The 13,933-nt window shown below is 40.4% G+C and overlaps 1 protein-coding gene across 1 annotated transcript in view; it reads left to right on the top strand.

Annotated features, from left to right (window-relative positions):
• PTPRN2 (protein tyrosine phosphatase receptor type N2) overlaps positions 1 to 13,933 on the top strand; it is a 652,409-nt gene that overhangs the window by 547,112 nt on the left and 91,364 nt on the right.

Below are 13,933 nucleotides of genomic sequence, written 5' to 3'. Positions count from 1 at the left end.
TCTTTTTGAGTAATCGACTTCTTCAGGGTCTGATATGAAAAGAGCCTTTGACCCGATCTGTTGCCACCTTCTGCCATTATTCAGATAAAATGAAATCTAATGCTGATAAATGGGGAAGTTAACCAGGACTGGTTCTGGGAGAACAATGGTAGCAGATGTGTACCCAGTAATATGGGAGGACTGCGCTCAGATTTCCTGAAGTAAATCAGAAACCTCAGGCTTTCTATTTCAGTTTCAAAAGTATTGGGTGGAGAGACACTCTGCATCTTCCTGGAGTTTGTTTTAGATCATGGCGCTTATTTCTTGGTGTGTTAATGGTGTGGTAATGCATGTGTTATGGTCATATACCACACAGCCCTGGTCTGCTGTCCCAAAATATTTGGAGTGAAAAAGAATTCAAGAATTTGTAAACGTTGTTGCTGTAGTATCCCTGTCTGCTGTGTACCCATAGGGTCTCCGTAAGGGCACTCTTCCCTCAGGTTTTATTTTACCCTCTCGTTCTGCTTAGGATCAGACATTATGGCCTTTCTGTACTCTGGAGCTGAGATAGATTCAAATTGGCAGCTGAGAGTCATACGGGAATAAACTCATATTTCCTCGCAAAGTTTGAGTCTGCCTGTACCTCTTATATCTTAAAGATGTAATGTATTAAGTACATCTCCACAGGCTGGGTCCAGGGAGATTTTAGTACAGAATGGTAAATATGAATGTTTCTGTAACAATTAGTATCTTCAGGAATGGTTTGCAGTTAAAACAGAATGTTTACTAAAAAAAAAAAAAAAAAAAAAAAATCTTGAAATTACTTCTTTAAATTTAGTGATTTCCAAAGCAAGAGCAAGCGAGTGCAAGAGCATTTCCAGTGGAAAAAAAGGAGTGTCCTCCAGGATAAAGTGTGAACAAAACAGCAGTTTGTCAGATCAGTGTTGTTGGTCGTAGAGACCGTGGCCGTAAATATTTTTGTTTGGTTTTAACAGGGAACTTGCCATTGACTTATTGAAACCACAGAAGCAATAGATAGTCTTTCTTCCATTAACGTGAATACAAGAATTCTTAATTCTGAAAAAAAGGCCTCCGGGTTCCAAAATCACACTTGAAACTGAATTTGTGATAATTAACAGGACAATCTTCCTACTGACAGCTCTAATTAATAGTATCTGTAATTAAAATCGTGCCCTTCCAGCAGGAAAATTGTTTGAATTTCTTGGAGTGACCTTTTTTGCCATTTCTCCTGGGAGTATAGTGGTTAAGTTGATATTGATTTTATAATGAGCTCTGGTTTGTTTAATAAGAATCTTTAATCCAGACACTAAATGAAATGTGTGCTTCATTTCTGCTTCCCAGATTTATATGTATTTTAAAAGTTCCTAGTTAGATCCGAGAGTGACTTTCTGTTTAAAAACAACAGCAACGCTTCGAGGATGCTGCTCAGTTTTTCAATAGTGAGACTCTATTAATATTCTTTGTTTCTGACCTTTGGGCCCAGTCCTAACCACCTGACTTCTTAAACATTTCTATTGGTTTTTCAAGGGAACTATAGTCATGAGTGGGAGGAAAAAATGTTTTTCCTTAAATACAAAGGTTTCTAAGGGCTTGGCTCTCCTCCTGTGGAAGTAAATGGGAATTTTGCCATTTGTTTCAATGGCAGCAGTAGGAGGCCCCAGTATAGGCAGACAAAATACTCAGGCAGTTTTGATGCTGCTAAGTAGCATTTTATCAAAATGAATCACTGAGCCTGGTCCTTTATATAATAAACTATTCATATGGGTTTGAAGAGAAATAGGATTGAGCCCTATTCGGATCATCAAAATCGTCTTATGCTGAGCTGTGTTAAATGTAATGGATATCTGGTGTGATGCATGTTTTTGATAACATCAATTAGGTGTCAGAAAAGCATCAATTATCTTTTTCCTCATCTTCCCTGATACTCACAGGGGGATAATGTAGCCCATGTGAGGGAAGAAAAAACGCAGATAGCTTTCAAAATTGTACCTACTTTGTTCTCTTCTGTTAAATGTTTCCCAAGTATCTACTCGGTTAACTCAGTGTATTTTAAAAATGTGAAATATTTCAGCAGCTGCTGCCACTAGACTTTAAAGCATGATACTCTCATGTGTTGCTGGTTAGAGCTTAAGTGACAATTCAGATTTTTTTTTTCTTTTTTTTAATTTGAAGGGGGAGAAGTTGGTTGGTAAAAAAGGGCCTGGTAGCCCAATGTGATTCAGAGAGAACACTGAAATATCACTTTGATTCACGTGCTTCTCCAAATGTCAGTGTTTTATATCTTCACATAAACAAGACTGACCTAAATTTTCAAGTTTTAGCAGAAGCATTTTTCATCCTAACCCACTTCAGCCAGGAGAGTTCATTCGGGGTTTTACTCCTTCCTTACTCACCCTGTGAACTTCGAAGAGTTTTTTTTGACCACAGCTGCACTTTTTTTTTTTTTTTTTTAAATTTCTCCTTTGCGCAGTGAAATACCAGCTTGAGAAGGGGAGAACAGACAAACCATATTGTCAGGGAAATAGCAGGTTGGCTGCTAAGTCTCCCCCCGGGTAGTGCCTGTCATGCGATGTCACTCTCCCTCAGGTACTCTCCTGCTAGCACCAGCAGTTCTGGTGTAGAGCCCACTTACCTACTAGCAGGAGTATTTCTTGTGTAAGTGCAGGGACAAGTGGCCAGTCTTAGGCAGAACAGCCAATACCATTTAAAAATTGTAGTTGGCAAATAAAAATCTCTGCGGTGCCTTTGATGAGCTGCTGAACAGCCCGATGCGGCGTGAAGGGGCTGTGGTGTGAGGCTGGTTCTTCAGGTGTTAAAGGAAGCTCTGGGAGACTAAACCTTATAGAAAGACTAAGTAACACTAGGAAGGGTAGATACACAATTGCAACTTCATTGATCTTTGAATCGCTAAACAACAAAATTATAGGCTGGTTTAATTAGGCAGTGGCTAAGGAGCTTTTCAAAATTAATGGAAATAGTGTATCTCGGAAAGCGTCGCATGGGCATAAAACGCATTTTATACATAAAGGCGAGCAGTTTTTGTGTAGCTTTTAAACACGTCTCCTGTCCCTTCAAATCACACGTGTAATGATTAGATAAGTCAGTGTTAGCAGCCAGGGATGACTAAAAAGAGGTTCCTCCTGCCTCCGCGGGGCCCCCGCGCATGCGCACACCTGCACCCGTGTTTTTAATTGTTGCTCGTGTTGCTTTGATCTTCTTTGAAAAGCAAGTTTAGCATTCTGCAAGCCCACTCTCTGGTCCGGGAGATTAGGGAAGAAGCGTTTTAGGAATTTTCAGCAGACACTCTTTGATTTATTTCACAACACTGAGCAGATTTTCTTCGTGCACTTCGAAGCCTTTAGAGCGTAACCCAGAGAAAAACGGGCATTCAGACGTCGGGGGCAGGCTGCAAACAGGGCCACTAAGTGCACATCTCACTTGTCACTGCTCCCATTAGCGAGCAATTTATTAATGTAATGAGTGTATGTTAGTGACTGCTACTATTTAGGGATGCTCTGTTTGATTCAGGGTGATGTATTTGTGAGTCCAGCTGACCCCTGGCTTTTGACCTTCGTGTGGGGAACGGAGGGCTGTGCGAGATGTTAAATCATCAGCATATTTAATACTTTGTGCTGCAGAACTTTACTATGAGCATGGTGTTCTGCATCGCTGGTAATGCACTGCAAAACGTTGCCCATAATGGAATTTAAAGGCAAAAGTTAAAATGCACTGAAGCGGGCCTCAGAAAGCCTGCCTGTTAATATTTTATGTCAATAATGTTCTTTTTAATTTTCCTTCACCTCAGCCAAAAGAACTTCCTTTAAAAGAATAGGGGGTAAAGACCAAACAGTTTACAATGAAGTTCCTTCTTAAACTGCCTGAAGTATTCGAGGTTACATGAGCCGTGCACTGTCAGTGCAGCTGGATCACATCATCTGCTGTTTTAAAAACTTGTTCAAATAACTTGATTTGGCAGGCATATAATTGTAAATTATATGTTAAATTCTACGTTCTCACATGTATTATATTATATATAAATTATATATTCCTTTGTCAAATACAGTCCTATTAACTACATTATCCTTCTGGATTCAAAGTCCCTAAGAACTTCTCTGTGCTTTTATAGACTTGATCCTGCTGGGTTTTTTTCTTAGAATCTTAAGAACGCAGTATTTATGAAAATCACACTAAATATTTTTCTGCAAATATTTTAAAAGGCGCCAAGTGAAATAATCTACTGGAAACATACTCTCTACTTAAACATCATGCCTGGTTTCTGTGTGTAAATACAGATAAATCATTAACCCTAATATGGCTTCATATTTTATACTCTAGACTGACTTCGCTAAGCAAACTTGTTCTTGTATTAATAGTATTAGTCATTAATGTTATAGTAATACTGGATATCAGCTCCTTAGAAAATGAAATTTTGTCAACTAAGTGAAACATTTAAAAAAAAAAAAAAAGAAAATTTTAAATTTTGCTGTCATTATTTATCAAGTTCTTGGTAATATTCCAGTTATAACAACATAAGGTTTGGGACCAAAGCAAGCTGGTAAACTAGAGGTAATCAGTTCCATAGAATATTACCTCTATCTATGTAAAACTTCATTTTCAAGGACCCTCACTATACTTAAGCAAAAAAGATATCACTGAGGACAAAGTGTATTCAGTACATGGGTATTTAGTTAATGTTTCAGTAAGCAATACATTTAGTAAGGATTTGGGGTAGATGAAAGTTTTGCCTTAAGGCTGAATTCTATGAAGGGCTTGCTTGTGTTTTCTTCTGGGGAAAACAAAGGACATAATGCATTTTTAATCTTTTATTTTCCTGTGTCCTTATTAGAAGAGAAAGAAAAGATAATCTCACATGACTATGTAAAGCAACAGGACAAACTGTAATTGTTTGTAATAAAACATGCACAGAGAGGTTTATGTATTAGAAGAGTTTTTCTTCCCCATTTAAGCGTGCTTATTGTGTATTATGTGAACAATTTCCTCTATCTTTAATTAGAATTTTGTCTTTAAATAAATTCTTAGGAACCTACAAATACATTATATGTAATGTTGCTACATAAACCGCTGTATTTTAAGGTGAGACAGTTTTCATAATGTACAAAATATATATTTTACGCAATAGTCATGAATAGCAATAACAGGAGAGGAAAAAGAAGTGGGGAATGTTTTAAGGTGATTGGAAGAGAGTTTATCTTATATTTAAGCACTTCATTGAAGTCAGACAGTGGATGGCCAAAAAAGAATGAGGCAAAATAGGAGGTGTACAAATATGGATTTCACTTTTGATCTGTTTTTTTATCTGATTAGTGTTTAGAACAATCCACAATTCCTGTGGTGCAATGGACTATGTAATTCCCTGACCTTGCTTCCTGTGGTAGCCATAAAATAGAGTTAAATGGTAGTAATGTTCAAAGTCGCATTTCAAAACACCGTATGGATTTTTATACATCAGCAGAAATTTATCAAACGTGCCTGTTTGATAAATTGGGGTACAAATACAGAAGCAGGGGTACGTTTGCTCCCGCACGCACAGCCCCGGCCGCGGGGCAGCCCTGGGGGACCTGCGCTGGCTGGGCGAGAGAGGTTGATTTGGCTTTTTACCAGTAGCTGTCCTCCAAGCTTTTCTTGTTTAAGAAAATAACTTCTGTAAATTTCTCAGTGTTGGAGAAATGGACTTGCCCTGACCAGAGGGAGGTTTTACCTTCGCAGCCCAAGCCCTGGGCAGCTGCAGCAGTAGCAATGCAGCAACACTTCTGAGTGAAATAGTCTTTGTATTAGAGTGGATAGGTGGAGAGAGAGGTTTTTTGCAGGCGTGGAGGGAAAATGAGTATACATGCAACTTGGATGAGAAGGTGCCATGTGGGTTTAGATTTGAGTAACATAAATAATCTTTTTCAAGTAGTTGGCTGTTCATCGGTGTAGGACTAGTGCAAAGTGGCAGAGAGGAGGTGATGCTGACCCTCTCTCCTTACCTGACTTTGTTTATTTTTCCCTATCTAAAGAGTACAGTGTTTGAGCTTGGTGTTTTGTGGAACAAGGACAAGCGTGTTCCAAGCATCTTGCGGCCTAATTTCTGTGTATTTAGGATGTAAGGAAATGCTAAGAAAAAAAATGTAGGAGAGGAAATTAAGTTAGTGACTCATTTTTAATTACTGGGAAATCCAGCATCCTTACCCAAACAGGCATTTCTTAGAAAATGTGCTGGAGGTGCTCTAGACTTGCAGGCTGCATCTCGCCTGGTAAATTAAACCGGTAAATTATTCGAATGGCCCTGGCACCATTTCAGGCCAAGCCACCCAACTTTCTCCCAAACGATTTCCCAGCACGGTTAGCACAGGCCAAGAAAAAGACATATTTCATTCACTGGGCAGTTTTCTTAATAGCTTGGGTGTCCCCACCCTGTTTTAGAAGGCGAGAATTACTGTTGCTTTACCACTCTCCATCCTGGACCGCTGAGGTCTGGGATGCTGAGCATCCTGCTCCTGCTTCAGAGCCCCTTCCACCCGTCCCTGCTGTGCCGTGGGCTGTTTGCCAGCTGAGTATGGGCTGGTTCTGGATAAGTACAATGGATTGTCTCCTTCTGGTAAATTGATTATGTCCCAGTGCCTGCACGTTATAAAGAAGCCAAAGATAACCACAGCCTTGCCTAATGGGCTGGAGAGTATTTGATCTGCAGTCCCAGGCAGTACATCATCTCAAGTGTCCCAATTTCTTTCTGGAATAACTATACTGTCTTCAGTGGCATTTTTTTTTTTCTCGTGTAATGCAGAGGATAATCAGGCCTGTCTTTCCTACACACTTCTGCCCTTTTTTCTGCTGTAGGATTTTACTTCTTCTTTTGGAGCAGCTCTGTTATCATGTTTCAGGTTTGACACATTCTTCTATTGTATATTCTCTGAACGCGCAGCAGCTAACACTGCAATCTAGCTTGCTGAGCCTTTCATATTCCCTCAGAGTGCTGCACTAGAAGAAAAAAATATATATTTTTTCAAAGTTTTTAAATGGGAAGTTTTCTTTACCTGCGGAATGAATCTTGTATCAGGCTCGTGTTCCCTGGGAGACAGTAGAAGCTAATTTCTATACGTAAAGAACCATTGTAGATTGTGTTTGTTGGTTCTTGTAGGACCATGTTGCCTGCAAGCAGGAACAGGTTGCAATTTATTCTTTCAAGTCTATAAGGTACATAAAAAGCATTCTTCTTACTGCTTTCTTCTGGGTACATCTGTTCCTCGTGCACACCAGGCTCACGTGGTGGGCGGTGAAAGGGAAGAGGCGTGGGGGATGCTGCTCTGTGTCCTGCCCAAAGCCAGCGGGATCTCAGCTTCGGGCATCTCTTGTCCTTCCTGCACTGTGTGTTTGTGCTTAGCCTTAGTGAAGGGTTTGAAGCTGACCACAGCCACCTAAAGTTTTACCTCTATGGTAATCCCATATGTACTCGGCTCTTTTGTGGGACAGATGAACAAAAGTAGGTTTCAAATCGTCAACTTTCCTCTGCCTATAACCCTGTTGTGCTGCTCTTGCAGCCAAGCAGATGTTGCAAGGTTGAACATTCTGGGGCGACTGTGATGTTTTTACTCATTCTATTGTGATATAAACTGTAAGAGAAGAAGTTTGGGTAGAGCAGACTGGAGCTGTCCTGGGGTCATGCTGCTCAACTGCTCCAGTCTTCCCAAAGGCACAAGTGAGAGGTGGTGTCTGGAGCAGCCTCGGGAGCGTGCGTGACACGCGCGCAGGAGGACCCATGGACGGCCCGTGTGCAGAGCTACGAAGATTTGGATGTCAAGGATGTGATGACTGGACAGGAGCCCTCATTTCATTCCTCCCAGCAGGGACAAAGCTACAGCTCCAGGGATGAGGACCTCCTAGCCGAGATATATTCCTTTTCATATATTTACATGCACAACAGAGATCTAAATGCTTTCTAGCAGTTTAAAGAACTGTAAAAGAAAATTTGAGTGAATTCCTGCATGGCAGCAAGGTACAGTAAAGGACTGAGACAACTCAGTGCTGTGATTTTTTTTTTGCTCTCGCATGTTCAAAGCTCTCATGGCACCAGTGCGTTGTCAGTGTAAGTCAGCTGGGGCATTCCTGCAGCTCTTCATCTTCCAGTTCAGGTTCTCAGCTTTCAGCATTCAAATCCAGTTTTCATCACTTGTATTCTTACAAAACAACCAAACCAAGACTGAAGAAGGGAGACTGTAAAAGGGTGCTCCTAGAGGTTAAATCCTTCAAAGAACCAAAAGGGAGAGAATAGCTTTTGAATCAGAGAAAATAAAATTTATGATTGGTGGTTTATCAAAAGGATAAAATGCACAAAGTTTTCTCTAAGCTTTGCTGACCAGTTTCTAGACTTTTTACCAAAGACAAATGAATAATGGTTTATTGACATTTGCTTGGGATGACTGCATTCTGAACAAGAACAGATATTGATCAGGGAAATAGTTTGTTAAGTTTTTAATATTTCAGACTGATAAAATCCTATTCATTTTTAGTGCAGTTTTTATTTTTCTGTTTTTCCGTCTACCTAACGTAAATTCAGGCTTCTTGATGATTACTGCTTTTTCTTTCTACAGAGAACTGGTGCTGCTTCGCAGAACTGTGTTCTGGCAGCATCTCAGATCTCAGAAGTGGCTGATCTTGCCCTCCAAAGTGGGAACGGCTCATCATTATCGTAACAGTCACTTTTGGTATTGAGTTTACATGCTTACCTTGGCTGATTAAAGCTACCGCCTTTCCCCTTATCCAGCGTTACTTAACATGGAGATACATGCATTTCGTGCAGGTGGGAAGGCTTTTCGTTGGTCGTGCTGTCTGACAACAGCAGAGATCGATGAAGTTGGCTGCAGCAGAGCAGTAACTACCAACCCTGCCTGTTTTCTAGTACTGCTGGTCTGAACATCCCCCTTATCTTCAAAAATGTGTCAGGGAGAATATTCGCATGCCAGAGAAATACTGCTCTTTCCCACTAACTATGAATAGAAGAACAAGGGAAAGATGAAAAGGAAAAATTCAGTATGCTGCTGCTTTTCTGACAGCATGGGGAAAAGAATCTTGGATTTTACCTTTTTCCAGCATCTCGACTGGAGCTTTTCCTGACTTTCTGGGAAAGAAAAATGCCTTGTTTGGTGTGAAGTGGTGTGATTTACTGGAAGAGGTTTCACTGCAGTGGATCACAGCGAAAGGTGCTGGTGGCTGGCTAGCTGTGTAAGATAGGAGGAGAGATGCGATGGAGCTGAATATAGTTTTGGGAGCAAGAACAATCTACATATGTAAATTCATGTTATATAGTAAAATTAAGTCATATAGCATCTCCCTCTGTACTCAGGGGAAATAATATGTGCAGTAAAATGGGAATGTGAGCATGTAAATTCCATATGATGTTCACCCACAAGAGTGAAATAAAGAGCTGCAATTCCTAATTAACCTCACTGGAAGGCTCTTGGGTGTAAAGTTAAAACATACAGAAGGGTTGCCTAGCGAACTGTTCCAAATTTCAGCTTGTTTTTGGAGGTCTAGGTCAGACCAATGGCTCTCCAGGCACTGTTGACTAATAATTTTGTTTGCTTGTTTGAGGGCTTTAGAAGTTAATGAAGTATAAATCAATGCTTGAGGCTTCTGTGAGTGCTGGTCACTCCATCTCTGAAGGAACACTGCAAAAATGGAGGGAGTGAGGAAAAGGTGACAAGTATGATTAAGGGCATGGAAAACTCATATGAAGAGAGATTGAAAAGACAGATGATTTCTTCTAGAACACTAACAAGTGGCAGTGTAGAAAAGAAAAAAGTATATAAAAGAGGAACTGAAGAAAGAGTAAAACTCTTATTGTCACTTTTGCGTAGCACCATGGCAAAGACCTTTGGTTATATTAAATACATAAAATACTCATACAGGAAAAGCTACCTGCATAAGACAACTGCAACGTGACACGCTATTTCTGCAGAATGTTGTTGGTGCACAAGTTTTTAACAAGAATCTCAAAAACCAAAGCAGCATGTGAAAGAAAAAATATTCCAGGTAATAAAACAGTTGATGGTGTTTTAGAAGATGCCTGTAACTTCATGCCCTGGGTCTTAAAATAATCCAAAATCAAGATGTGACCATTTCAGGAGTGTGCCGACCTTGTACGTCTTCCCTTGTGCTGCTCCCGTGGTGCTTCTTGCAGACGAACTGGTGCCTGGCGGAGAGGTCCAAGGTGGCGTAACAACCGCTGTGCTTGCATGAGTTGGCAAAGGGAGGGAAACTCAGGAGCTTCAGTAGTAGCCAAAGAAGTTTTTTTCTTTAAAAGCAAACACACACTTTAACTCCATGCTGGTGCTGCGGGGTGTTCACTGTGGGTACTGCCGGGGGCAGGTGAGGGATGGCGGGGGGTCCGGAGCTCTCGCTAGGTGGGCAGTGCCGGGGTGCGACTGTGGTACCATTGTACGGATAGGCAGGGCAGAGCAAAGGAAAAAGTGCATTTTTGCCGTTGTTGCTGTTTTCTCCAAAATGTGAAGTCTCCCTCGATCTCTGACAATCAGTACTAAGATCTGAGTATAAAATCCTTCAGTTTTTCCGGTATCTCCTGTAACACTAAGAAAGTGAGTGTGTAGAAATATCAACAAACTTTTTTAATCATTGATGACTTTTGTGTGTGCGTGACAGTTCTCAGAGACACAACGGAACTCAGTGGAACTATATTTTTCCATAGTTTAGGAGGGTTTCTCAGTATTACAAAAAAATTTTCTCATAAAAACCTATTCTGACTTACGAGCAGCTTTGTGCTTTGTAGATCCTTTTTTTCCCACCATTTCCTTGTTCACAAAATTTGCATTTGTTCTTTCTAGAAGAGTTAAAGAGTGATTTTCTTTTCATTTTCAGTGAGGAGTGGGTGTAAGCAATGACTTTAGTTTTCCAGTCAGGAGAGGGTAGTGGCTGGCAACTTCTACTCTCATGATAGATGATGTGATGAAAAAAAAAATTGTCACTGATGGCCATACTTGATAAATACTTCCTTATACCAGCATCACTTCTTACATGTATACCCCCCTCTATGAAAAAAAAAAGAAGTATTTGAGGTTTTTACAAGTTTTTCGGACTTCTTTTTGTATTTCTCTGGTTGGTTTTGATATCTCTGTTACCATGAATGCAATTACACAGACCTAAGGAAAAGCAATAATTTTGCAATGGGGTAAAATAACATTTTTAGGCATAAACTTGTGGTTATGTTTGTGTCTTTCCAAGGTAGAAGTGCATTCCGAGTCCTCCTAGCGAGCTGGGAATTCTTATTTCTAGCAGAAATGATCTCCCATTTTTAGTCCTGCAGGGCAATAAAATAGTGGACTATACAGCCTTAATGTATATCTTTCCTGAGAAACTACAGCTGGCTTGGGACTGAATTTTTTGCCTGCTTTAGGCCCCAGGCAGCTATAAATGCTGGGAGTGAAAAAGGAAACGTTTGTGGCAGTTATCTTTTAGAGCGCTGGCATCAGCTGGAAGCTGGTCAGGCTTTGGGTGGGTTACACAAAGTCAAAATACATGATGAATTGGCACATGGTTCTGCACGGCCTTTCAGGTTAATTCAATCATTACTACGGTTTATTTGTAACCCATACTGCGCTGTGTGGCTCTCAATGTGCTAGCAGTGAGTTTACTGTGCAAATTCATATTAAGAAACAGCTGTGCCATCATGAGCATATATTTGTGTTATTTAAGATGAACAAAATATGGAAAGGGTGAAGTTTGTTTTACACATGATTTTTCTCTGTCTAGTTACACCTAAAGTAACCTTTCCTCTCCCAGCTTCATACTTGTATTAAACACTACGTGCTGAAATGTGGGGAGTACAATTTAGAAGCCAGCATTGGCTGAAACCACCAAAAATATATTCCTTTTGTTCGTTTGTTTGTTTCGTGTCAGGTAGGTCAATCTCATGTCCTGCTGCATCCAGACTTGTGGTTGTCTGAATTGCAGGACACTGCTCAGAGATTGTCAGGGACACCCTGAGAAAAACCTCGGTGCTTCTACACCAGGAGATCTCAGGTGACTTCAGGTCTACAGTTTGCAGATCTTTCCTATTAGAGATGTAGTTATGCAGGGGAAGTACCAGTTCAAATCAGTTTAGAGAAACATGAACTTCATAGAATCATAGAATAGTTTGGTTTAGAAGGGACCTCCCAAGCTCACCCAGTGCCACCCCTGCCATGAGCAGGGACATCTGCACCAGACCGGGTTGCTCAGAGCCCCGTCCAGCCTGGCCTGGGATGTCTCCAGGGATGGGGCATCCAACCTGGGCAACCTGGGCCAGTATTTTACCCTCATTGTAAAAAATGTCGTCTTCATGTCCAGCCTGAATCTCCCCTCTTTTAGTTTAAAACCATCACCCCTTGTCCTGTCATAACAGGTCCTTCTAAAGTCTGTCCCCATCTTTCTTACCGGCTCCTTTTAAGTACTGAAAGGCCGCAATAAGGTCTCCCCGGAGCTTCTCTTCTCCAGGCTGACCAACCCCAGCTCTCAGCCTGTCCTCATAGGAGAGGATTTCCAGTCCTCTGATCATCTTGATGGCCTCATCTGTACCCTTTATTTGGATATCTTCTGTCTGCGAAGTCCAGTTTACTTGCAGTCATGTTAAGCCAGGCATCTGTTTCATAAAACTCTTCCATCTTTTATAAATCAAAGATATAAACTGTCTCACAGTCCCAGTTAGAGTGATGTTTTGTATTTTTCTATAGGAGAAAAATCCGTAGTATGGTAACCTAAGCGTGGTCTTCAAATTTCACTGATCCTCTGAAAAGCAGTATTATCCCCAAAGAAACCTGTGCTTTGCTGGCGTGGATAGCAGGGAAAAAACACGACCACCGTTATTTCAGGGAAGTATCATTAGACCTGTGCTGTCATCTCTTCCTTGGTGACACAAGCCGTGTAAAAGACATCTCCCTCCTTCAGGAGCTCTGGGCTATTTACCTCATTGATAAAAGGTTACTAAAAGAATTAAAGTAAAAATATTTCCTTAAGCTCTATTGCATAGTCAGTGTCTTCAGTTCTGTGGCAGCCAGAAATTTTCACATCTACTGGACTTCTGGAGATGTGTACAAACCTGTGATGGCTTTTTCTTTGTTTGATTTGGTAAGATAAGACTGTGTAAATGCTTCAATTTAAAGAGAGGGAATAAAACAAATAGATACAAATACAGGAAAAGTAGTTTTCCATATAGAGGTAGCCATGTTTTCTTTGTCTTTTTCCCCCTGCATGGCCTCTGCTTTCCTTATGTACCTTTAGAAAGGGGAATTGTAATTACATGAGTCACCACCAGGAAACACTAGCAATGCTAAAATAATTGAAATTTTTAATTTCACAGACCATAATAAAAATCAAGGTTTTGTTAGGAAAATTAGTCTCAAGCTTGCATTTGACTGCAATGTTCTCACAGAGAAACAGCAGCCCTGCCTTTTAGGTCATTTAAAAACCAAACAAAGCAAAACCCCTACACTGAGACCCAGGGTTATATCCAGGTAAATAGAGGATGGTGCAATATGAGAGGACAGATAGTAAACTGAACTGGACAGACTAAGACTGTATTGACAATCAAATAAATACATATTACTTTTCTTCTCCCTCCCCCGGATCTATCACATACAAGTCTAGATAAATACAAGTTGTACAGAGTATGGATATGTAATGATACGTTTAATGCTGTGGCAGAGATGAGGTCTCTCAAAATATTACTTTGAAACATTTTTCCAATATCTCCCTTTGTTCCTTTTCTGAAGGCACACTGATCTCAGTAGTTGCCTTTTCTAGCAAGAGTAGAAAATATATGTACAAATATTCCACATATGTAAACAGCTCTTTTACTCCTGGACAAAAAGTATGTTAAAATGAAACTAAAGCTTGAAAGTATGTTTCAATAACTCAAAAATAAATGGTAATAAAGCCGTAA

The sequence above is a fragment of the Caloenas nicobarica genome, chromosome 2, assembly GCF_036013445.1.
Source record: "Caloenas nicobarica isolate bCalNic1 chromosome 2, bCalNic1.hap1, whole genome shotgun sequence".
NCBI lineage: Eukaryota > Metazoa > Chordata > Aves > Columbiformes > Columbidae > Caloenas > Caloenas nicobarica.
This window is presented reverse-complemented; position numbering and strand designations above follow the sequence as displayed.